Genomic DNA, 26,440 nt, shown 5'->3' on the forward strand with positions numbered 1-26,440 from the left:
TATTGTGTTTTGTTTATTATTGTGGTCTCTATGATTAATTTTTTTTCTGTCTTGCTTTGGATCCAGAGTAAGAATTATTTTGTTCTCTTTTACACTTGTGTACTGGAATGACATCAAACATTTTTGAATCTCGAATCCTGGGGAAAATGCCACGACCAACCCCATTATTTATATTCCATCCTGATTTCATGAACTCCTACAATGTTACCCTCATTCTCATCTGGACTAAAGATCCAGCTCAGCGAAATGCTAGCATTGACTCGGCCCTGTAGTCCAGGCAACATCTTCAGCAATCTCTTCTGCACCCTATCCAGCTTGATAATATATTTACTACAGTCGGGTGAACACAACGGTACATAATACTCTGTGTAGCCATGTACATTCCTGTACAAATCAATGGCATGAATAGTAAATCACAGAGATCTCAACACTGACACTCACATCCCACTCGTCACAGGCCTCCATTCGCTAGAACCATCTACATTCATCCCCCTCTCCTTCTTGTTCTCGAGCCCGGTGTGAATCCACCTCGCCAGCCCCCTGTGAACCGCACGTGACCGAACCTCCCCGATCAGCTGCCATGCAGGATCTTCTTACAGACTTTACCAAAGTTCAGATGAACATCACTGCTCAACTATACCTAACGCCCTAGTTCATTCTTAACTAATCTCCAAAATACTTGACAGATATGATATCCTATTGGACAGTGTTGACGGTGATTTCCCCATAACCAATGCCCGACCGCCCGGGATTTCAGCTTCACAGCAGACTGAGAAAATTCCGATCACAGCTGCAGAATTATCAACCAGGACTGTAGCCCGTATATTGCCTGTTCCATATCATCAGAGTCACCAGCCCAATATTATCACCCATACAAAGACGCCTTGGTGCCGGTAATTTGCCGTGGAGTTCCTGCCAGTTCCGATTCACAAACTAAAGTGGAATTGGAAGCTAATGACTCTCTGCCAAAGCTGGTGCTCAGGCCGTTTCCCCGGTCTGAAAAGAGGATAAACTTCAGCCTGACCAATGCAGCTAAACCGAGCACATTTGGTCACAATCTTCCTGCTGTGTGGGATCTTGCCCAGCACGACTGGCTGCCATGTTTCCTGCAGTGTAGCAGGAACAAAATGTAAAATTATAAAGTAGAAAATGCCGGGAACTCAGTACATCAGACTACATCTCTGAAAGGAGAAATGGTGGAAGACCCAGTTCCAGAACTGAGACTGTCCAAGATGCTGCCGATCTGCTGAGCGTCTCCAGTATTTTCACCTCCTTACCTTAAATTTCCTGCAACTGTAGTATTTTCGCCATCATCATTTTAACGCACAGATAGTAACTGATTGCCACCCTAGACTGTAAATGCCACCCCACCCCAAACAATTTGTTAGTTCTGAGTTCATTCTGACCCTGGTGTAATACATCCCACACAGTCAATGCTCACAGCATCCTTTCCTCCCACTATCATTCTGTTACATTTGCTCCCGAGGCCACTGTCTCTACGCTGACAGGCAGTGACCACAGAGCGATAAAAACTGCAACACTTGCTGCAGCTCTGACGGGCCGTTACCCTGGAAACAGAGGAAGTGGCTCACTGAAAATAACCAAAAAAGGAAATAACAAACTGAACATCAGATGCTATGAGTTCCATTATGACAAAGATTAACACTGCAGCCATTTTGTAACGGTGAATCTACAATTGAAATGGTTGCTTTTACCCTGCCACGTGTTGTGTCCAACTAAACCTCTGGTATTGCTAGCGAACAATAACTAAATAATTAACTAACTAGCTAACTAAATAAATAAATAAACAAATAAACAAACAAACAAATAAATAAATAGAAAGGTGCAATACAAAACTTCACAATGAAGACAAAGTTTAGAAGAGAGATTGCTGAAATATATCATTGCGGCATTGGGATACAGGCTGGGCAAACATGAACAAGACTTAACTCTCGCATTAATAGGGCCAGACATCGGGAAACACTGTCAGCATTTCGGCAAGTCGTAGCAATGGAAAGAAGATGGAATTTAACTTCCCAGCCCCCGAGAGGACGTGAGATCTGGATCTCACTGTCCTGTCTGAACGGGGTAGATGAAACTACTCATACACGTGGAGGAGTCTCCCGAGGGTGCGATTACTCTGTTTAACCCTCGAGTCTGCAAGAACACAACGGGCCGAACAGCCGCTTCCAGTGTGCTGGAAATATGTAAAACAATCATCGACCCCAGGCGTCAATCCAGGTGAAGTTTGGATCCGATACCGGGCCGGGTGATGGAGGTAAAGTTCACCAGGTACATCTTAATGGATGGGTTCAGTCTCGACATCACTACCTCATCCCGCTCCTGGGACCAGAATACCAGGGGCTGAGCGGCGGCTCACCTCAGGCGGTTCGGTGTGAAGGTCCCATAACCCGGACCGACCACGACAGGTTGTGTCCAGGAAGCGGGACGAGGCCGCCATTTCGAGGAAGTTAACGGGACTCTCTCCCCAACATCAGGTTCCCCTCCCCTGGGATCGGCTTCAGTACTCACCAATGGGAAATTGTCGGTCGCGTTCAACCCCTAGTGACCGGCCTCAATACTGACCGATGAGAACTTCATCAATTTGCTCCGCAGACAGCGATCGGTCCACCGGCTCCACGCCGACGATCCGCTTCAACAGAGAACGGAAAGAAAACCCTCGCCCATCCGGAGACTGTGAGAGTGGGGGCGGGGCCTCGGAAGCGAAAACCTGAGATGCTGCAGATCTGCGTTTGAAATGGGAACGAGAAACTTGACGGGTGGAGGGTCTCCCGGCTGAACCGGTGACTCCGCTCCTCGCCCCTCACACACTGCCCGACCCATCCGCCGCATTTTACATGTTATTTCATATTTACACCAGCTACATTTTTATTTTGCCCTCGGTACCTTTGGCGTCCCCATCGCTCCACCTCTCGGATCTCAGAGTTACTGGTTCGATTCCCATCCCGATCCGACACACAAGTCAGACCCGAAAAGGTTTCATTCAAATCACTTCTATATTTATAAATACTAATCTTTATTCACATTCCTCCAGAACCTCACTGGACAGGAACACTGAAGCATCAAGTGAGAAGCAGCAGGAGGTGGCCGTTCAGCCTCTCTAACCAACAAGATGGCGGCTTCTCTCCCATCTCAGCCACATGTTTCTGCCCGATCCTCATTTCCTCGATCCCTTCGGTCTCCGCACATCTACCGGCCTCTGTTTTATGTGAAGACGATCAATGAGTCTTCATCGTCCTCCAGGAATCAGTCTGGTGAATCTCTAAAATGAACACTCTCTAACCTCTTAGATAATCCTCCATGGAATGAAATTAAATTTCTGCAGCCCCATGTTGCCCCCACAACTCACCTCCCACACCACCACTATTTCCACCTTCCCACCAACCCGCTCACGTGTATCCACCTCTCACTCCCCAGCTCTTACCTCATCCCCACCCCTCACCTCTTTTCTCTGACTATTTTCAGTCGACAGGGAGGGTCTCAGCCCGAAATGTTGACGGTCCATTTCCCTCCACAGATGCTGCCCAACCCACTGAGTCTCTCCGGCAGTTTGTTCTTTGGTCTGTGAACCCGTGTTAGTACGGGGGGACAGCATTTTACACCATATTCCAGGTAAAATCCCAACAAGGCACAAATAATTGTTACGGTAATTGCCACACTTAAACACGAGAAAGCCTGCAAACGCTGGAAATCCAAAGCAACACACACAAAATGCTGGAGGAATTTATCACAACAGGCTCTATCTACGGAAAAGAGTAAACAGTGCACATTTTGGACCATGAGCCTTTATCATTACTGAGGAGGAGGGGGAAGATATCTGAATAAAAAAGTCGGGGAGGATAAAGAGGGGAGATGGAATGTGATTGGTGAAGTCAAGTGATGGGCTGGTCAACGGCTGGAAAATAACGAATCGGAGAGTTGTCAATAGGAGAAAGGGAAGGAGGAACCCAGGGGGGAGTAGTAGGCTGGTGAGCAGAAATGAAATTTCAGAGTGGGGAATAGAGGAGCGGGTGGGGAGATTTGTTTACTGGAAGGAGAATCCAATATTCATACGATCAGGTTGGAGTGTATTCAGATGCAATATAAGGTGTTGTTCTGCCACCCTGAGGGTGGTCCCATCTTGGCACAAAAGGAGGCAAAAGATCAAGACGTCGAAATGGGAATCAGAATTAACAGTTTTGCCAGTGCGAAGTCCCCCTTGTTGCAATTGATACAGAAATGCTTGACAAAACGGTCTCTCAATTTATGGCGGATCTCACCAATGTAAAGGAGGCCGCATCGGGTGCACGGGGCACAATAGACGACCCCAGCAGATACGCAGGTGAAGTGTTCCCTCACCTGGAATGACTGCTTCGAGCTCCGAATAGAGGAGAGGGAGAAGGTTTACGGGTAGGTGTAGCACTTAACCCACTTGCAGGATGTGACTTGAGGGAGATTAGTGAGGAGGGATGAAAATACAAGGGAATTGAAGAGGGATGATCGCTGTTGGAAGAAGAGGGCGGGGTGGGAGCGAGGAAGGTAAAGATATGTTCCGTTGTAATACCTCTTTTGATATGATGGAAGTTGCAGAGGCTGAAGGGCATGTAGATAAGGACAAGAAGAACTGTATTATTCTCTGTTTCCTGTCATTGAGCCCGGTGTGAACCCACCTCGCCAGCTCGCCGTGAATCCCACGTGACCGGAACTTCCAGATCAGCTGCCATGCGGGATCATTTTCGAGGCTTTACCAAAGTCCTTACACAGAATATCACTGCCCAACTTATGTATCTCCATAGTCACCTCGTCAAACATCTCCAGAATACTTGACAGGTATTTGGGTCCAATGGTGTTTGTCATATACATTAATGATCTGGATGATGGGGTGGTAAATTGGATTAGTAAGTATGTAGATGATACTAAGGTCGGTGGCATTGTGGATAATGAAGTCGGTTTTAAAAAGCTTGCAGAGAGATTTAGGCCAGTTAGAAGAGTGGGCTGAACGATGGAAGATGGAGTTTAATGCTGATAAGTGTGAGGTGTTACATTTTGGTAGGAATAATCCAAATAGGACATACATGGTAAATGGTAGGGCATTGAGGAATGCAGTAGAACAGAGTGATCGAGGAATAATGGTGCATAGTTCCCTGAAGGTGGAATCTCATGTGGATAGGGTGGTGTAGGAAGCTTTTGGTATGCCGGCCTTTATAAATCAGAGCATTGAGTATAGGAGTTGGGATGTAATGTTAAAATGTACAAGGCGTTGGTAAGGCCGAATTTGGAGTATTGTGTACAGTTCTGATCACCGAATTATAGGAAAGATATCAACATAACAGAATGAGTACAGAGAAGATTTACTAGAATAATACCTGGGTTTCAGCACCTAAGTTACAGGGAAAGGTTGAACAAGTTAGGTCTTTATTCTTTGGAGCGTAGAAGGTTGAGGGGTCTTGATAGAGGTATTTAAATTATGAGGGGAATAAGTAGAGTTGACGTGGATAGGCTTATTCTATGAGAGTAGGGGCCACTCAAACAAGAGGATATGCGTTGAGAGTTAGGGGGCAGACGTTTAAGGGTAACACGAGGGGGAATTTCTTTACTCAGAGAGTGGTAGCTGTGTGGAATGAGCTTCCAGTAGAAGAGGTAGAGGCAGGTTCGGTATTGTCATTTAAAGTAAAATTGGACAGGTATATGGACAGGAAAGGAATGGAGGGTTATGGGCTGAGTGCGGGCCAGTGGGACTAGGTAAGAGTCAGCGTTTGGCATGGACTAGAAGGGCCGAGATGGCCTGTTTCCGTGCTGTAGTTGTTATATGGTTATATGGCTATATCGTATGATGTCACACTGGATGGTGTAGTCCGTGATTTACCCATAACCAATGTCCAACCACCTGAGACTGCAGACTGAGGAAATTCTGCTCCCAGCTGTAGAATTACCAACCCGGACTGATGCCCGTACAGTGCCAGTTCGATATTCTGAGATACTCCATCCTAATATTATAACCCACACACAAATGCTTTGCTGCCGCCGATCTGCCGTGGTGTTCCTGACACTTTCGATTTACAAACTAAGTTGGAACCGGACCTAATGACCCTCTGCTGGGACCGGGCTGAGGCTGGTTTACCAGGCTTTAGTTTGAGAGAGGATCTGGATATACTTCTGCCTGTCTCTAGCAGCTAACATTAACACATTTGATCACGATCTTATTGCCGTGAGGGATCCTGCCGAACAGGATTGGCTGCCATGTTTCCCTCAGCGTAGCAGAAACAAAATGTAAAATTATAAAGTAGAAAATGCTGGGAACTCAGTATATCAGGCTACATCAGTGAAAGGAGAAATGGTGGAAGAGCCATTTTCAGAACTGAGACTGCCCAAGCTGCTGTCGATCTGCTGAATGTTTCCACCATTCTCCTTTTTTTAAAATTTAAATATCCGGCAGCAGCCCTTTTTTATTTATTTTAATGCACAGATAGTAGCTGTTTGCAAAAATGTTTGGGACAACCCAAAATGCTACCCTCACCCCTCCAGTTTGTTAGTTCTCAGTTCATTACGACCCTGTTGTAACACATTTCGTACAGTCAATGTTCACATTATCCTTTCCTCCCACTATCATTCTGTTGCATTTGCCCCTGAGGCAACTGTCTCTACCCTGAGCGGCGGTGAACACAGAGCGATACAAATGTGCAACACTTCTTGTAGCTCTGGCAGGCCGTTACCATGGAAACGAAGGAAGTGGCTCACCAAAAGTAGTTGAGAAAGGAAATAACAAACTCAATATAAAATGCTTTGAGTTTCGTTAGGACAAAGATTAAAACTGCAGACATTTTGTAATTCTAAGACTGAAATTGTATTACCTGATTATATCCTGCCACGTGCTGTATTCAATTAGTGCTCTGGTAGCTCTAGCTAAAGAAGGATAAAAGAAACAACAATGAAACACACACACACAAATAAAACAAATAAAACAGTAACCACTCCTGGAAAAATTAATGAAGTAAACGGTGAACGAGAACACTTTACAAATATTGCTGGTACTTATCATTGAGGTATCCTAAAACGACAAAGCTAGAACAATAAGAAATTTGGCAGATGCCCTTTGACCCTTACCAAACTTTATCAATGCGTCATGGAAAGTATCCGATCGGGATTCTTCCCGCCTTGCCCCGCCCATGTCTACATGAAACAGCAGAGAACCGTGGACACGACTGAGCACAACATTGAAATAGGCCTCTCCTCCATGGACTGGGTCTATATTTCCCACTGCCCTGCCCATGTCTACATGAAACAGCAGAGAACCGTGGACACGGCTGAGCACAACATTGAAACAGGCCTCTCCTCCATGGACTGGGTCTATATTTCCCACTGCCTCAGCACAGCAGGCAACATATTTTATTTCACACAAACCTAGACATTCTCACCTCTCACCCACCCATCTGGTTAAGGATGGAAAAAAAACAGAAAACGTACCACTAGGCTCAAGGATGGCTTCTATTTTGCTGTTATATGAAATTGAATGTCCCCATTATGATAAGACACAGATTACTAAGATGGACACCCGACCTCACAGTCTAACTCCATTTGACCTTGCACCATACGCCTACCTGCAGCGCACTCTCTCTGTAACAATAATACTTTTATACACTGTTATTGTTTTATCTTCTACCACCTCAGTATACTGTTGTAATTCATTGATCTCGATGGACGGTATGCAAGACAAGTTATTTCACTGCACCTCGGTACATGAAAATAATAAAAGATTCCCGACTTCAATTGTGCAGAAATATTAGACGGACTGAGCTTCTGCTCTGGAACATTTGGAGAGTGACTTCACTGAAGTGTATACACCTTTCAGGAACCCACTGTCAGGGCACTGGAGCAGGGATCCAATAGCAGACCCAGTACTGTGCACACAGTGATATTAATTGAGTATCATATTCCGAGGTGCAAGCAAAGATGGCGTCAAAGTTCAGATAGAGATCAAAACATCCAGAGAAATCCAAAATCCAGAATCGGGAAACAAGCAGAGACGATATTCAGACGGACAGAGTACAGATACAAATGCTGGAAAGGCTCAGGAAAATTCACTGGCACAATCTGGCAACGGACAGGTGAAGAAAACACAGGACTGAAATACTCTGAGCAATAAACAGAGAGGCAGATGATAGGTGGAGCACAATGAGTCACAGGTGGCAGCAATACAGTTAACAGTGAAAAGCAGATGAGAGTGAAACAGGGGCTGGAGTAGAGCAGGAGCGGGGACAGGAGCACATAAAATACAAAACCATAGGCTAACAGCGAGGGGGAAACACACAAAAGACAGAGGTGAACTGGAGGTACTGACGCTCACATATATGGAATGTGCTTAATTCGCCCATTAAGAGGGTGAGATACCCAGAAACATTGGCTGCGCTTCGGCAAATCGCAATAGGGGAATGGAATCAGGAGGAAACGCCCACACAAAAAGAGGGGACGTCACTGATCTGAATCTCACTGCTGGTCTCAACGGGCGAACGATAAAACTGCTCATACACGTGGGGTAGTGTCTCAAAGGTGATGTTACTGCCTTTAGTCTTCTCTGTCTGCAAGAACTCAACAAACCGAATGGCCGCTTCCCGTATCCGGGAATTACGTAAAGTCCAGTCAAGTCAAGTCAAGTCAAAGAAGTTACGAGTTTGGTTTGGCAAATAAGGTGGAAGTAAATCCGAAAGGCTTCTACAGTTATATTAAAAGCAAGAGGATAATGAGGGATAAAATTGGTCCCTTAGAGAATCAGGGTGGTCAGCTATGTGTGGAGCCGAGGGAGATGGGAGAGATTTTGAACGATTTCTTCTCTTCGGTATTCACTAAGGAGAAGGATATTGAATGGTGTAAGGTGTGGGAAACAAGTAAGGAAGTTATGGAACCTATGACAATTAAAGAGGTGGAAGTACTGGCGCTTTAAGAAATTTAAAAGTGGATAAATCTCCGGGTCCTGACCGGATATTCCCCAGGACCTTGAGGGAAGTTTGTGTAGAGATAGCAGGAGCTCTGACGGAGATCTTTCAGATGTCATTAGAAACAGGGATTGTGCCGGAGGATTGGCGTATTGCTCATGTGGTTCCATTGTTTAAAAAGGGTTCTAGAAGTAAGCCTGGCAATTATAGACCTGTCAGTTTGACATCAGTGGTGGGTAAATTAATGGAAAGTATTCTTAGAGATAGTATTTATAATTATCTGGATAGACAGGATCTGATTAGGAGTAGCCAGCATGGATTTGTGCGTGGAAGGTCATGTTTGACAAACCTTATTGAATTTTTTGAAGTAGTTACGAGGAATGTTGACGAGGGTAAGGCAGTGGATGTAGTCTATATGGACTTCAGCAAGGCCTTTGACAAAGTTCCACATGGAAGGTTAGTTAAGAAGGTTCAGTCGTTAGGTATTAATGCTGGAGTAATAAAATGGATTCAACAGTGGCTAGATGGGAGATGCCAGAGAGTAGTGGTGGATAATTGTTTATCGGGATGGAGGCCGGTGACTAGCGGGGTGCCTCAGGGATCTGTTTTGGGCCCAATGTTGTTTGTAATATACATAAATGATCTGGATGATGGGGTGGTAAATTGGATTAGTAAGTATGCTGATGATACTAAGGTAGGAGGTGTTGTGGATAATGAGGTGGGTTTTCAAAGCTTGCAGGGAGATTTATGCCGGTTAGAAGAATGGGCTGAACGTTGGCAGATGGAGTTTAATGCTGAGAAGTGTGAGGTTCTACATTTTGGCAGGAATAATCCAAATAGAACATACAGGGTAAATGGTAGGGCATTGAGGAATGCAGTGGAACAGAGTGATCTAGGAATAACAGTGCATAGTTCCCTGAAGGTGGAGTCTCATGTAGATAGGGTGGTGAAGAAGGCTTTTGGAACGCTGGCCTTTATAAATCAGAGCATTGAGTACAGAAGTTGGGATGTAATGTTAAAATTGTACAAGGCATTGGTAAGGCCAAATTTGGAATATTGTGTACAGTTCTGGTCACCGAATTATAGGAAAGATATCAATAAATTAGAGAGAGTGCAGAGACGATTTACTAGGATGTTACCTGGGTTTCAGCACTTAAGTTACAGAGAAAGGTTGAACAAGTTAGGTCTCTATTCATTGGAGCGTAGAAGGTTGAGGGGGGATTTGATCGAGGTATTTAAAATGTTGAGAGGGATAGATAGAGTTGACGTGAATAGGCTGTTTCCATTGAGAGTAGGGGAGATTCAAACGAGAGGACATGATTTGAGAGTTAGGGGGCAAAAGTTTAAGGGAAACACGAGGGGGTATTTCTTTACTCAGAGAGTGATAGCTGTGTGGAATGAGCTTCCTGTAGAAGTAGTAGAGGCCAGTTCAGTTGTGTCATTTAAGGTAAAATTGGATAGGTATATGGATAGGAAAGGAGTGGAGGGTTATGGGCTGAGTGCGGGTAGGTGGGACTAGGTGAGATTAAGAGTTCGGCACGGACTAGGAGGGCCGGAATGGCCTGTTTCCGTGCTGTGATTGTTATATGTTATATGGTTATAAGTCACTTTTTATTGTCATTTCGACCGTAGCTGCTGGTACAGTACACAATAAAAACAATATAACGTTTTTTTTTTTCAGGACCAGGGTGCTACATGAAAACAATACAAAACTACACTGAAACTACGTAAAACAACATAAAAACTACACTAGACTACAGACCTACACAGGACTGCATGAAGTGCACAAAACAGTGCAGGCAGTATAATAAATAATAAGCAGTACAATAAAGACAATAGGCACAGTAGAGTTGGTGTCAGTCCAGGCTCTGGGTATAGAGGAGTCTGATAGCTTGGGGAAAGAAACTGTTAGATAGTCTGGTCGTGAGAGCCCGCATGCTTCGATACCTTTTGCCAGATGGCTGGAGGGAGAAGAGTTTGTATGAGGGTGTACGGGGTCCTTCATAATGCTGTTTCCTTTCCGGATGCAGCGTGTAGTGTAAATATCCATGATGGCGGGAACACAGACCCCGATGATCTTCTCAGCTGACCTCACTATACGCTGCAGGGTCTTGCGATCCAAAATGGTGCAGTTTCCGAACCAGGCAGTGGTGCAGCTGCTCAGGATGCTCTCAATACAACGTCTGTAGAACGCGGTGAGGATGAAGGTTGCCGACCTCGGGCATCGATATAGGTGAAGTTTGGATCCGCTACTGGGCCGGGTACAACTCCACAGATGGGAGTAATTCCGGCAACCCTGCCTCATCCCGCTCCTAGGACTAGAGCAGAGGGTTTCAGCGGAGGCTCATCTCAGCCGGCTCGGTGTGAAGGCCCCACAACCCAGTCAACCCCGGCAGGTTTTGTCCAGCAGCCCGGACCGGAACCGCCAGTTCGAGTGAGTTAACGCGACTCTCTGACAAACGTAAGTCTTCCCTTTCGGGACCGGCCACAATACTAACACATGGGAACTTACCCCGCAGACAGTCAATCTGCCCCTGGCTCCCCGCCGACGATCCGCATCAACACCGAACGGAAAGGAAACCACCGACTATCAAGACTGAGCACGCGCAATATGAACCCGCGTCATCAGAGCTGCAGCGGGGTCGGAAACAAACCCGCAGACGCTGCAGCTCCGCGGTAAACGGGCTCGCATGTCTCATGTCTCCCATGTCAATATCAGAACCAGGTTCAATATCACCGCTAATGTCATAAAGAGTTGTTGTCTTCACCGCAGCAGTACAAAATAACACATAATAATAGAAAAGCAAAACGGAACCAAAAGAAGCGTGTTTATGTTATAGCTACATTAAATAACTCGTGCAAAATATAAAATAGGGGAAAAAAATGTTTCCCCATTTTAACTGTGTGGAAATTGTAAGCAACCTGGGCAACTGATTTGAAACATCGGCGAGGAAGGCTTAACTGATTTTTTTGAGAAACACAGATGAATGAAAGAGGCTCAGTTCTCCCACAAACAGGTTCATACATCGGAAAACAACGGCTGCACTTCGGCAGGTCGTAACAGTGGAAAAAATATGAGTGAAAAAAATATGCCCACCCACAATGGGAGGACGTGACAGATCTGGATCCCGCTGCCTCGTCTGAACGGGCGACAGATGAAAGATGAGTCTAGTCCCGGCAACACCGCCTCGACACCCTACCCCCCGAGGACTAGAACAACAGGGACTGACCGGAGGCTCATCGCAGGCTGTTCGTTATGAAGGTCCCACAGCCCGGACCGACGCCAGCAGGTTCTGTCCGGGAAGCGAGGCGAGTCTGCTCATTTGGGTAAGTTAACGGGACTCACCGCCCAACATCAGGCCTCCTTGCTTTGGACCGGACTCAATACTCACCGATGTGAACTTGATGTCTTCATTCCGCAGTCATTGCTGTACTGATCCGTTCCGTCCATCGCCTCAGTGAAGCAATGGGGGGCCGGGCTTGGGAAACAAACCCGAAACTGCTTCAGACCTGAGGTAAAATGCGATCACGTGACCGGTGGGCGGGACTCCCCTGACAATTTCAGAATCAGGTTTAATATCAGCGGCAAAAGTCATGGAATGTGTTCTCTTTAAGGCAGCGGTATATTATGTATGTGTGTGTGTGTGTGTGTGTGTGTGTGTGTGTGTGTGTGTGTGTGTGTGTGTGTGTGTGTGTGTGTGTGTATGTGTGTGTGTGTGTGTGTGTTAAATTAAATTAAATCAGTGCAAAATTTAAATAAATGAATAATAAACCGTTTGGCCACTTTATTTGCATGTAAATATTAGACAGCCTGGGTTGATGATTGAGATCTTCTGCAGGGAGGTTTAAATGTATTGCACTCATTTTTGAGAAGCCCGGATAAATGGAACATAATAAACATAAGAACATAAGAAATAGGAGTAGGAGCAGGCCATCCGGCCCATCGAGCCTGCCCTGTCATTCAATAAGATCATGGTTGATCTGTCTCTAAACTCAGCTCTATCTACGTGCCTTTCCCCCATTACCCTTAATTCCCCGACTATGTAAATGTGCTACATACAGTCATATACTGGGAAATATTGTCTGAACTTTGGCAAAGGAATCAGGAAAAAAATCCCGCCCACAATGAGAGGAAGTGACAGATCTGAATCTTCTTGCTTCGTCTGAACGAGCGATAAGTTAACCTGCAGTTAAAGACGAGAAACAAACCCGCAGATGCTGCAGATCTGCGGTGAAATAGGAGCGTGAAACTGGATCACGTGACCTGTTTACGGCCTCCCACCTTACCCGGTGACTCTCTTCGCCCCTCGCACGCTGCCAGGCCCACCTGCAGCATTTTTTATATTATTTCATATTTACAGTAATTACTTTTTTATTTTCTCTTTCGTTTCTTCGCATCCCTCCTCCGTCGTGTCACACAGTGATCCTCATACACTTTGACATACAATTTACACCCAAATCAGAAATGTATCATTTAATTCACTTCTTTGCTTATAAACACTGTATTCTAGTCACATTCTTCCGGCTTCACTGGACAGCAACACAGAAACGTCAGCAAGTGGAACATCAAGAGGTGGCCATTCAGCCCCTCAACAAGATGGCGGCTGCTCTCCCATCTCAGCCACATGGTTCTGCCCGGTCCTCATTTCCTCAATCCCTTCCGTCTCCACACATCTGCCGGCCTCTGATTTATGTAAGGACAATCACCGAGTCTTCACCGCCCTCTGTGGTGGGGATTTACAGACATTCACCACCCTCGGAGTGAAGACATTTCCCCTCATCTCAGTCCCGGACAGTCCACCCCCATTTCAGAGACTGGAATCCCTGGTGCAACCGGTAATGATGTTGTGCATTTCAATGTGTTCTCCTCTCAGTCCTCGTTCCTCCAAATGAAAGTTCTATCATGGTTGATCTTTCTTCAAATGATGCCCCCACCGATACAGATATCAATCTGGTCAATCTTTATTGCACCCTTCTAATAAATACTCTCAAACCTCTTTCTTAATCCTAAAATGAAATTAACACTCACAAACTGCTGGAGGAACTCAGCAGGTCAGGTAGCATCTATGGAAAACAGTCGACATTTCAGGCCGAGACACCTCTTCAGGATTAAGAAAGTGGTGTGGGGGGGGGGGGGTTCACCTGAATTAAAATGTGGCGGGTGGGGAAAGAGGCGATCTGGAAAGTGACAGGTGACATGTGAATGAGAAAGTGCTGGAGAAGAAATAATCTGACTGGAAAGGAGAGTGTTCGATGCGGCGGGTGAGAAGAAGTAAAATGAAAGAGTGTGGAATAGGATGGGGGGCGGGGCGGCTGGGAATTTTGATCACCGGGAGGAGAAATCGATATTCGTACAATCAGGTGAGGGCACCAGAAGGAATTTATGGCGTTTCTTCTCCACGCTCTGAGTAGACTCGTCTTAGCACATGAGGAGACCATCGTCACTGGCAGCCCTGTGCTGCCCCGCCACTCACCCGCACACCCTGTCGACATTTCTACTTTAGCACCAATTCGAAGGTCATATGGGCGGTGACTGAGTTACTGTGCTTCATACCGGCGCGAACTTTGATGGGAGTTGGTTTACCATGTGAGGGACATCGTCAATTTGATGGACGTATAAAATGCGGGAGGAACTCAGCAGGTCGGGCAACATCTATAGAAATGGATAAACACTTGAGATTTCAGGCTGCGACCCTTCAACTGCCCTGGGACACGGCGGAAGATGCCGGAGTAAGAAGGCTGGGATAAGGGGATCTCCAGCCGACACGTCGAAGCGGGATTGGAAATAGGACTTGAAATGGCTGGTCACCGGGAATTCTGCTTTTGCGAATGGGGTTGAAGTTCTGGACAAGATGATATTTAATTTCATTAAAAGTTTACATGCGCTCAGTATCGTCGTGAGCCTGATGCTATAAAAGTCTATGACTCGTTACTATATTCACGGAACGTACCATCAGAATATTATTTTTGATATTGTTATTGCTATGATATATAACAAAGACCATTTCCAGAGAGATAGACAGCAGCCCAATGACAGTATATCATTAGACCATCAGACAAAGTCTACAGAGCTGAGGAATGGACAAAATCAATAAAAGCGACCATGAAACCGACAGGAGAGCCTAAGAGTGTTTTACAATAACATTCACTGACATCCCGAATCGTCTTTTTTTTCGTTTTGAGATTTTGCAAATCCTTATCAAGCTATCCACACCTCATCACAATTGGGATTTTACTTGAATTACATCATGTGTATTTTTAGACCAGCTGTTGGAAGACACGTCAACCTTGCGTATTATTGAATATTCAGCGTGCTGGAGCGAGTATAAATGAATGACCGAGGAAATTCATCAGCTCAGAGTTTCTTCAGCGAGATCGCGCGCGGCTGGAAGACAGGCTGACTCTCACACCGCATGCTTGAAACATTTTACCGTGTGAGGAAGATATATTTCTTGATTATTGCCCTGATTGCTGTTCCTGGTATGAACATAGGGGAGCTAACATTTGCTGCTCTGTGCGCGGTGTTTGGAGTCGTTCAATCACCGATTGGTTTGTGATGCCGGTGTATCAGTGAGTGCGGCGTCGACATTGTGAGAAAATTCTCAGTTCGTTCGATGTCCCTTGAAATTTATTACATGATCTTGGCGGGAAATAAGCCGGCAGTTGAAACAGATGCACAGCGAATGATCGGACACACGGATTCATTTCATGGCTATATAGCAAATAGTTTTCAATTAGATGTGCTAAGCTGCTATCAGAAAAAAAACCCTCCAATAATCCAATGCGCCGGGCAATGGAGTTATTCCGCGTCCATAGTGCAGCATGCTTTAAATTCAGATGGAAAGGTGCGGCATCATGTTTTAAGAAATTGTTGCAACGTTGAAGGAAACGATGTACTCTACTGTGATTCAGGGGAGATCGGTAGTCATTAGTTATGTGTTGGACGACGAACCATCGGGAGTTTCGGAGATTCCAATAAGCGTCTGTGTGCGATTTAATGTAGCAAGGTTTGTTTCCGTATCTTGTTCCGTGAAGTGCAGAGGGAGTTAAGAGCCAAACTTAAATAGACAGTGGTGTCTATTGGAGGTCAGACGGGGTAACGTTCAAGCGAAACTCCACTCTAGAATAGTAGGCATCGAAGCATTCAGAATCAGGCCGCAGTAACTTGGAGGTAATCCGAAAGAGACAGATGTTTTGACGGACCTATATTCTCTTTGATGATTTCAGCACTAACGTACAAAGTAGTTAAAAAGATCAGCGAACCAGGCACAATTTTTTTTTGCAATTTATTTTTTATTCAAGTTCATCATCAAACAAACATTTCCATAAGATGTATTTCAGACATTGTACATATATATCATATAATCATATTTGTCATAAATCTCCACATAATATTTATCTGAGGTATACACTTATAGAAAGGAGAGGAAAGAAAGAACAATCGAAATAAGAAAACTATGTACAATGTAGAGAGTGATCTCTTTTTTTTTACAAAATATTCATTGACTTGTGAGAATAAAATCAAGCCTATGAGGTGATGTGCAGTTAAACCATTTTCCCAGTATGAATCAAATTATTCCAACATATGATTAACAGATGCTGTTACCTTCTCCATGTTGTAAATGTCCATTGTAATTTCCATCCATACATTTAAAGTTGGGCTCTCCTGTGATAACCATTTCCTGGTAAGGGTCTTTTTTATCAGCCACCAGCAGTATATTCATTAAATATTTATCTCTTCTCAACTATTCTTGAGGTATATACTCAAAATATATCGTCTTACTGTTTAAGGGTATTTCACATTTAAAGATGTCTTGTAGGGCATTGTGTATTCCCGATAATGGGCATATTGATGCCCAAATATTTGACAGACTCTGTTTGCCATGCCCAAGGATATCTACTTTCAATTTCTCCTGGTGGGCTATAGTTATATGAAAGTAGCTGGGTTTTATCTATGTTGATCTTGCATCTTAATAATTGGCCATATTTTTCAGAGGATTGCATCAATTTAGGTAAAGAGTATGTTGGTTGCCCGAGATAGATCAAACAGTCATCCGCGTAGCAGGCCAGTTTATGCTCTGTCCCTTTAATAGTAATTCCCCTGACATCTTCATTTCGTCTGATGTATTGAGCTAATGGTTCCAGATGTAATGTGAACAGCAGCGGTGACCATGCACAACACTGTCTTATGCCCCTTTCTGAGGTAAAACTATTAGATAAATATCCATTGATTTTAATGCTAGCAGTAGAATTGTCGTATAGTGCCTGTATAGTTTTAATAATTGCGTCATGTAGACCAAACCTATGTAAAACTCTGTAAAGTAAATTCCAATTAACCGAATGAAATGCCTTTTCAGCGTCCACGCTTATCACTATTGCTTCAATTTCATTTTTTTATATGATCCATAATGTGAAGTGTCCGTATATTGTCTTGTGTTTGGCGTTGTTGTATAAAACCTGTCAGTGTGGGTAGAAACTCTTCTAATCGTTTGGCCATGATGGAGGTAAATATTCTATAATCCACATTGAGAACGGATATTGGTCTAAATGACCCACATTCCATTTTATCCTTGCCTTCTTTCGGTATAGCTGAGATTATCGCCTCCTTCCAACTGGGTGGAATTTGCGCCTTTCTAAGAGCCCAGTTCAGTGTGGGGAATAAAGCAGGGATTAACACACTTCTAAATTCTTTATACCATTCAGCCGTATACCCATCTGATCCTGGTGACTTGTTTAATTTAAGCCTACTAATTGCAGTTTTTAGTTCAGCTTCAGTTATGTCAGCAGTCATCGTTCTATTTTGCTCTTTGCTCAAAGAATTCAGGAAGGTGTCAATTTGGGCTATGCTTCCCCCTGGAACAAATATAGACTTTTTAAAAACATTTCAAAAGCTTCTTGCTTGAATTTCACTTACCTTATTTTTTATTACTTTTTTTTCTTGGATCCCTAATTCTATGAATTGTATTTTCTACTATCTTTCTTTTTTTCAGTTTGCACGCCAGTATTTTCTTTGATTTAGATCCACTTTCACAGTGTCTCTGTTTCAGAAACATTAATTTTTGTTCTAATTTCCTATGTAGACAAACAATTAATTTAATTCTTTTTTTAAAATTTCCTCTTCTGTATCCTGTACCAAACTCAATTTGTGTGTGCTTTTTTCTAGTTCCTTCAACTTATTCTGTAATTCATCTAATGTTTTATTCCTTATTTTTCTTGTTTGAAGATATCTCTATAAATTTCCCTCAAGACAGCCTTCAGAGTATTGCATAGAATGGGAGGTGAAACCTTTCCATTATCATTGAATTCTAAGTAAAGACCAATTTCTTTTTTAATTTGTTCCATAAAATAGGGATCATTGAGTAGACTTGAATTTAGTTTCCATATATTATTCTTTGATTGTAGGTCAAAATCAACAGATAAATATAAAGGTGAATGGTCACTTACATCTATTGTCCAATTTCCACAGGTGATTATTTTGTCTTTATCTTTTCCAGATGTTATGAAATAGTCTGTTCTTCTATATACGGAATGGGCAGAATAATGAGTGTTATCACTTCTGTCGCGGAAAGTTCCCTCCATATATCAATTAGACCAACATCCTCAAAAAGAGTGCTAACTTTCTTATGTAAGGACTGTTACATAAGTGTTTCTATTGGAAGAGTCTAACTTTGGTTGTAATTGTAAATTTAAGTCCCCCCCCCCCCCCCATATCAAGAGACCTTCTCTTTCCGTTATTTTCCCTTATCTTTCCGTAAAGATGTCAACAAAATAGAGAGAGAACAGAGAAGATTTACTAGAATGTTACCTGGGTTTCGACACCTAATTTACAGAGAAAGGTTGAACAACTTCGGTCTTTATTCTTTGGAGCGTAGAAAGTTGAGGGGGTACTTGATAGAGGTATTTAAAATTATGTGAGGGATAGATAGAGTTTACCTCGATAGACTTTTTTCCATTGAGAGTAAGGGAGATTCAAACAAGTGGAGATGAGTTTAGAGTTAGGGAGCAAATGTTTAGTGGTAACACGAGGGGAATTTCTTTACTCAGAGTGGTAGCTGTGTGGAACGAGCTTCCAGTAGAAGTGGTAGAGGCAGGCTCGGTATTGTCATTTAAAGTAAAATTGGATAGGTACATGGAGGTTTATGGTCAGGAAAGGAATGGAGGGTTATGGGCTGAGTGCGGGTCAGTGGGATTAGGTGAGAGTAAGCGTTCGGCACGGACTAGAAGGTCCGAGATGGCCTGTTTCCATGCTGTAATTGTTATATGGTTATATGGTTATGCGGTTACCATAATATTAGTAATTTTATGAAAGAAACTAATATCACTTCCTGAGGGTGCGTAAATATTCAATAAGGTAACTGGGTTTCCGTCAATATTCCCGCTTATCAGAATATATCTGCCTCAGGCAGAATCTTTCAATGCGAGAGATGACTTTCTGATCGGATGGCTTGACACATTGTAAAAATAAAACCCGGTGAGGAGTAGTTGCAGAATGTAAAAGTGGCGAGCTAAGCGGGTCTCCTCTGTGCGGGTGACGAACGGAAGTCGTGGAGTGAACGATGCCATGTGCACGGTGAGAATGAGTTTGCTGAGAACGTTGTTCAGAGGCGGAGGGAGCAGGTCGGCGATGTATGGGGAGACTGACAGAACCTGGGTGAGGGAAACGCGGCAATCGATATATCTGTTTTCCAGGACTTGACCGTCAGCAGAAAACCTAATGGTTGAAAATTTAGAAAGATCTCCCCAAATCGCACTCGACGTCCTTTTGATAATGCCTCTTTCCACAATACTATTCCTCTGTCAGTACCGAGTACCGTGCACGTTCACCCCACATGCACGCGTGTGACGTCTGCGACTCCCGATTTACACGTTTTAAACTTACTGAAATTGTTGCCTGCAAAGTTTGATTGTTCTGAATTTCCAGCTTATCTCTGTCCGGAGACTCACGGAGTGGCGAGACAGTGAATTTAGTGGCGATTGTGATCCTGTCCCGGGGAAAGTGCGGCCTGTCCACCTGCACCACTCGCTACCTGGTGGCCATGGCGATGGCGGATCTACTAATCATTATCTTTCGGGTCATATTGTGGCGGATCAGTTATTATTATTTCCCGGGCCTTTCCTGGTTATCACCCACTATGCAGTCTAATCACTGTTCTGGAATTTTCAGCCACAGACTGTTCTGTCTGGTTCACCGTCACTTTTACATTTGATCGGTTTGTCGCCATCTGTTGCCAGAAGCGAAAAGCAAAGTATTGCACCGGGAAAACTGCGGCTGTTGTTCTGGCAACAACCGGCGTTCTGCTCTGTTTTAAAAATGTGCCCAGTTTCTTTACATAACATCCTGCAAAAGTGATTGACAATATACCTCGGGATTGTATTCAGAAGCCCGTCACCTATACGGATCCCGGGTGGGTGGGATATGACTGTCTTACTACCGTTCTAACGCCATTACTCCCGTTTGTTTTAATATTGCTACTCAACGCTCTGACAGTCAGACACATCTCAGTGACTAGTTGCGTCCGTAAGGGGCTGAGGGGTCAGAGCAAGGCGTAGAAATCCAGTGACCCGGAGATGGAGAGAAGAAGGAGGTCTGTGATCTTACTTCTCTCCAACTCCGGAAGCTTCATCATCCTGTGGTCGGTGAATGTTGCCGAATTCCTTTATTACATCATTGCCGGAATGAATCAAGAAGAATACAACGAGACTGAGATCATATTTGGACACTCCAGAGATATGCTGGTGAAGTTAATTTGCTGCACAAACACTTTTATTTACGGGGGTAACTCAGTCCAAGTTCAGAGAACAGTTCATCCCGGCTGCCGTATATCCGTTCATATCAGTTATTCAATTTATTAATAAACAAAATATCTATGTTTTCTCAGAGGAGGTGGTGGTGTTTTCCAAGTTGGCACGACAGAACCTCGGGTCATTGATTCACGTTGGCTCGGGGAGAACAGGCTGGCTTTTGTCCGGGAGAGACACATACGGGAACAGGTTCGTCGCAACGCGTGAACTCAACCGCTTACCAAATTTTAAACTCACCGTAACGTTTATTTTTCCATTTTATGTTTCTTTTTACACCACACTCCCCTCTCTCGTAACCGCCACACCCGTTTCGATAATGAGTCCCACGATCCAAGGTAAACACTCATCGATCAGTTTGCTTGTCGGTGACGGAGAACCTAGCGGAAATATTGCGGACACATGCAGAACGGGCAGCATTCACACTGAGCGCCCCTGTCAGAGTAAGAATCTTGCGCAATACTGCGAACACAATTATTCAGGTTTCTCTTTTATCGTTACTACAAGGAGCATTTCATTGCCAGCTTCTACCACACTAATGTACTGTATCACCCTTATAATCCAGATGAAACGGATTTATTCCCAGCTGCCTAAACCTGGACATTTCTCCCTAAATTGCCTGTTTATTTGTTAATGACCATTGCCAAAAGAGTCGGCCTATCATTGCCTGCACGGCCCGTGACTCCAATATGGAGATTCCCTCTGCTTAAATATCTCCATACTTGTTTAGCGTTCTTTACTAATATAACACACACAAGTGTTTTCCTTATTCCACCGACATTATTGTCCGCACAGTTTGATCTTTGAATGGAATGTCTTTTCTATCTTTTCTCTCGAACAACCTGTAAACGGGTGAAGTGATGGCCATTGATCCCAAACTATTTATCCACAGACTGACACATCAGCCACTTGTACAGTCCCATTCCCTGACACGTGATCGAGTACGAACATTTGACTTCCGGTTCCATCTTCGTCCTAATTCAGAGCGTTTCTAGAGGCATATAGCGCATTTTGCCCAATCTAAATTGTTGGCACTTTGGCAGTCCCGGCAATGTTTCGAGGAGAATTTCACCAAGTATTACACCTATTGTTATTCGTATATGTAACACCTGGGTAAGATTTTTAATGTTTTGCTGTCGGTATTTCATTTTAGCCGTTCTACGAGAATGTTCTGCTTTCAGCCTGTTTGCATTTGAGCTGAAGTTGAGAGGTTATGCTGTTCAACTTGCGAATGTTGTGTCAGCCGACCAGGATGGTGGAATTAGTAGCAGGTTCTTAGAGAACGCTGGTCGGAGAGGTTTTTGTGACGGACACTGGTGTGGGTCGGGGTCTTTTCGGCGGGGTGTAGGAGAGGACAGGAGGGAAGATGGCTCAGGGTGCCGTCCCTATCGTACAAGGTGCCCAGTGTAGATAAATGACTTCAAGGATGAAGGGCCAATACCTTGGCAAAGAGCCTTGAACATAGACCGTGAAGCTCGGAACGCAGACCTGGGAACAGGTGGCATCCTCGTCTCCAGCCGACTGTTGTCCAAGCCACTACCCAACCCCCACTGAGCCGATTATATCGAGGGTCCCTTCTGTCACGGAGTACGCTGGCAATGACTGGATCTAAGTGCGGAGGAACGACAGACTCCTATGCAGAGACGGCCACCAGCATTTGTCGGTGGCTGAACTTAGCGACACCGGGAGATGAAACATTCCCCAAAATAGCACCGCGCGCTGAGCGCGAAGGAACGTCCCTTAAATAGTACGGCTGACCTGGAATCCCAGAGCCTAAAAAAAATAAAATTAACAGGGTTAAACTATGAACTATTATTTATAGTTACTCCACAATTAACCAATTAAGGTGTTCTCGAAACCTCAGAGCAGAACGCGCTCCTGCTCCTCGCACAGGTCTGGCGAGCTCATTACAGTAGTAGATTTTGACAGATGACCGGCGGTGAGCATTCTAACTGGCTGCATTACCTTCCCGTATGGAGTCTCCAATTCACAGGATCGACAGACGCTGTATACGGCTGTAGACTCAGACATCTCTATTACCGGTACAACCCTCTCCATCATTAAGGATATGTTCAAGGATCTGTACCTGAAGAAAGCGGCATGTATTACCAATGACCCTCACCATCTGATTCTCTTCCCATCTCTCCTGTGTCACGCTCTCCGGAAATCTCACTGCCCTCTCCCCCCTTCGTCTCTCCCCTGCCACTGTCACGACTCTCCCTTCACTCTCCCCCTGCCAGCCACCAGCGGATGGGAGCCGAACCTGTTCGCACTTCCCAGGTACGACAATACTCCCACTGTGGACACAGTCCGGGAAACCCGCTCTGGGAAACGGCGGTGTTCAGATATGTCTGTATTCACTCGGGTTCAGTACAGGACGCGGCAGGGAATGGGAGTGAGACACATGAAGAAGGAAGACCAGTGCGGGGCCAAGGAAGGGAGAGAGGAGGGAGAGAGGTGAGCGCAGTGGGAGGAGGTAAGAGAATGACGGGAGAGAGAAGGGAGAGTTGGGAGGGCAAAATGGAAGGGAATATGGGGAAGGTGTCTCTGCCTACCAACCTCCTTTCAGGCAGCGCCTTCTCCTTTCCTCACCCTGTACCCTGGTTGCGACAGTCGACTACGGAGGGAGAGGAACGCCTCTCGAAAGAGTAAAATAATCGATGAGATCCGTGGGATCGAAGCAGTCCTTCGTGGAACAGCTGGCAGAACTGTAGGGGGCAGTAGGGAGGAGAGGGTCCAAAGTGTATCGAGGGCAAGAAGTGGGCAGCTGAATGTTAACAAGTCCAGAACAATACCGGGAGTGTGCATCGGAGGTTGGTCCTCAATCGACTCAGCAGGCCGGGCAGCCGGAGATGACAAAGGGTGAGTGATAGTCAGCGAGCATTCATTCCCGAATGACCTCCTTCTGTGGTGGTGAGGAGTGTAGAGCAAGGATTGCTTCGGGCGGGATTAGCCACACCGGAGGGACAAGGGACGGAAAGCGCTGAAATGTGGACTGCCTTCCCCGGTGTGTCTGAGATGGTAAAAGGAAAGGGGGAGAGATACAGCGGGTAGAGAGTGGACGAGAGAGAGGGAGCGAGAGAGAGAGAGAGAGAGAGAGAGAGAGAGAGAGAGAGAGAGAGAGAGAGAGAGAGAGAGAGAGAGAGAGAGAGAGAGAGAGAGAGAGAGAGAGAGAGAGAGAGAGAGAGAGAGAGAGAGAGAGAGAGAGAGGGAGAGGGAGAGGGAGAGGGAGAGGGAGGGGAGACGGAGAAGGGGGAAAGCGGAAAGCAAAAATCATTCATGTTGTTAAGTCCAGTGTGGTTCTGTACAGCTTTAAATCCGCTCTGTAGTTTACTAAATCGGACTTAGATTTTGTATCAAATCAGAAACAACGAAATGAGCTATAGATTAACACACCCTTTAAACATGCATGATTGGAAGTTATATGCACTGTTTACGAAAGATATGAACACGGATTTTGGACTGGATAATACAGACCATTAAATATAAGGGCAGGTGCAATGGAGCGAACAGAATACAGAACAGAGCAGCTGTATACAATACAACCGATGGATAAATATTTCCGATATCAGAAAGCAAAGTAAATATATCATACTGCGATAAAGGAAAAACGTCTGACAGAATTTACTTCGTCTGACAGAATTTACTTCAAGGCTTAAGAAAACCTACTGAACAGAGCTCAACTGTAGAAAGATAACAAAGACAATAAACACTTCCGCTAAACCGATATTAAGGTATTCCTTTGGCATAATATCTCGGTCCGAAACGGATCTGGAAACCGTACAAAGATAAGTAGGAACTGAAATTACAAATTTTATAAAACACTATGGACACTCGTGCATCACAGATTAACACTACCTGGGACAAAATGGACAAGAGAGTAGCAGACATTAAAAAAAAAACACAGCAGTCACAGGAAACGTCAAAGCATATATTTTCATCAACAGAAACAGGATTCCTCACTGCAGGCGAGCATATGGAATTCAGATAAGAGATACACACCACTATACCTAAATGAAAGCACAACTCAGAAAAATGACGAAATGAGCACCATAGAAGAAGAAAAAAAATGATAAGCAGTTGAAAACCGTAACCCTACAAGGAAGAGAGCGCCACGATGAGAGCAGACTAGGTATTGATAAGAACGCGACTCAGATTTGGAAACCTCTTGCCAGAAACAGATGGGATCACCAAAATATCACCAAATTTCGCGTGAAAAATGCAGAAAAAATGCCAAGATAAACCTAAAACAATCTAACAGACTACAGGATCATGCAGCAATGTAACAATCCGATTACTTAAACAGACACAATCATTTATCAAAATCCTTCTTTAAAATACAATCTCTTAAAAAGACAACCCATCTTACTAACAGCAAAACCTTGATCCAGTTCTAGCGTCAGTGTTATTATATTATATTATATTTCAACCGATCTGTAATTACAGACAGGACAATCCATAATAAAATGGCCAGAAAACACTGGATCAACAAGCAGGAACAGCAAGAACAACTTATTTGAAAGATGTAGTCATTCTAAATGCACATAACGTACATAAATCATAAGTAACAAACACCAGGAGTATGCTGAATGAAGCGGAAACTGAATGTCTGTGGACTATGAATAGGGTGAACATTGCTCCAACGGCAATATCCACGACTTGTATAATCCCACTTTCACCTCACAGCAGCATTCAGTAATTCGACCTCCAGAGCAATATCTATGTAAATCTCTGTAAAGCTTCAATAGTCACCACCAACAGAATACTCTGAAAGTGCCCAGCAATTGAGAAATGACTGTGCTTTACTATTCCCGTACCTCATGTTTCACAGGCTTGGGCTGAGAAAATAATACAAATAATATTAAAATCGATACCCATTGGCAGATTGGAGAATGCTCTGCGGATATGAAGGTCAGGTGGGAAATAAAACTTCATTTTGTGTTTGGTCACCATCTATTCTCAAGATAAGGGGCGTCTAAAGAGAAAGCGTGACTGTAGGTATAACATTCAATAAACATACACTTTAGAAATGGGAATATGGTTATGTAATCGTGTAATAGTACGAAATGTGAGCAGAATTAGGCCATTTGGACCATCGAGTGTGCTCCATCATTTCATCATGGCTCGTCCATTTTTCCTCTCAGCCGCAATTTCCTGACTTCCCCCTCCCGTCACTCACCACCACTCCCGTGTGCCTTCATGCCATCACCAATGAAGAATCTGTCACGCGACCTTTAATATACATAAAGACGGCACACACAACTGCTTGCGACAAGAAATTCCACAGACTCACTACTCTGTGGCTGAAGAAATTCCTTCTCCTCCTTTCTGAAAGGACGTCCCTCTATTCTGAGGTTGTTTCCTCTGCCCTTGGGGACTCCCGCCAAAGGAAACATCCTCTCCACATCCACCTTATCAATGACTTTCTACATTCGATATCTTTCAACGAGTTCACCCCTCATCCTTCTGAATCCTGTCAATACAGGCACAGAGCCATCAAACGCTCTTCATATGACAAGTCGTTCAATCGTGGAAGCATTTTCATGAACCTCCTTTCAACTCTCCTAGTTTCAGCACATCCTTTCTAAGATAAGGGGCCCAATACTGCACACAATATTCAAAGTAATACTCACGTTTTATAAAATCTCAACATTACATCTGTGTATAAGATGATGAGAGTCATTGATCGGGTGGAAAGTCAAAAGCTTTTT

The sequence above is a fragment of the Hemitrygon akajei genome, unplaced genomic scaffold (genome assembly GCF_048418815.1).
Source record: "Hemitrygon akajei unplaced genomic scaffold, sHemAka1.3 Scf000119, whole genome shotgun sequence".
Lineage (NCBI taxonomy): Eukaryota > Metazoa > Chordata > Chondrichthyes > Myliobatiformes > Dasyatidae > Hemitrygon > Hemitrygon akajei.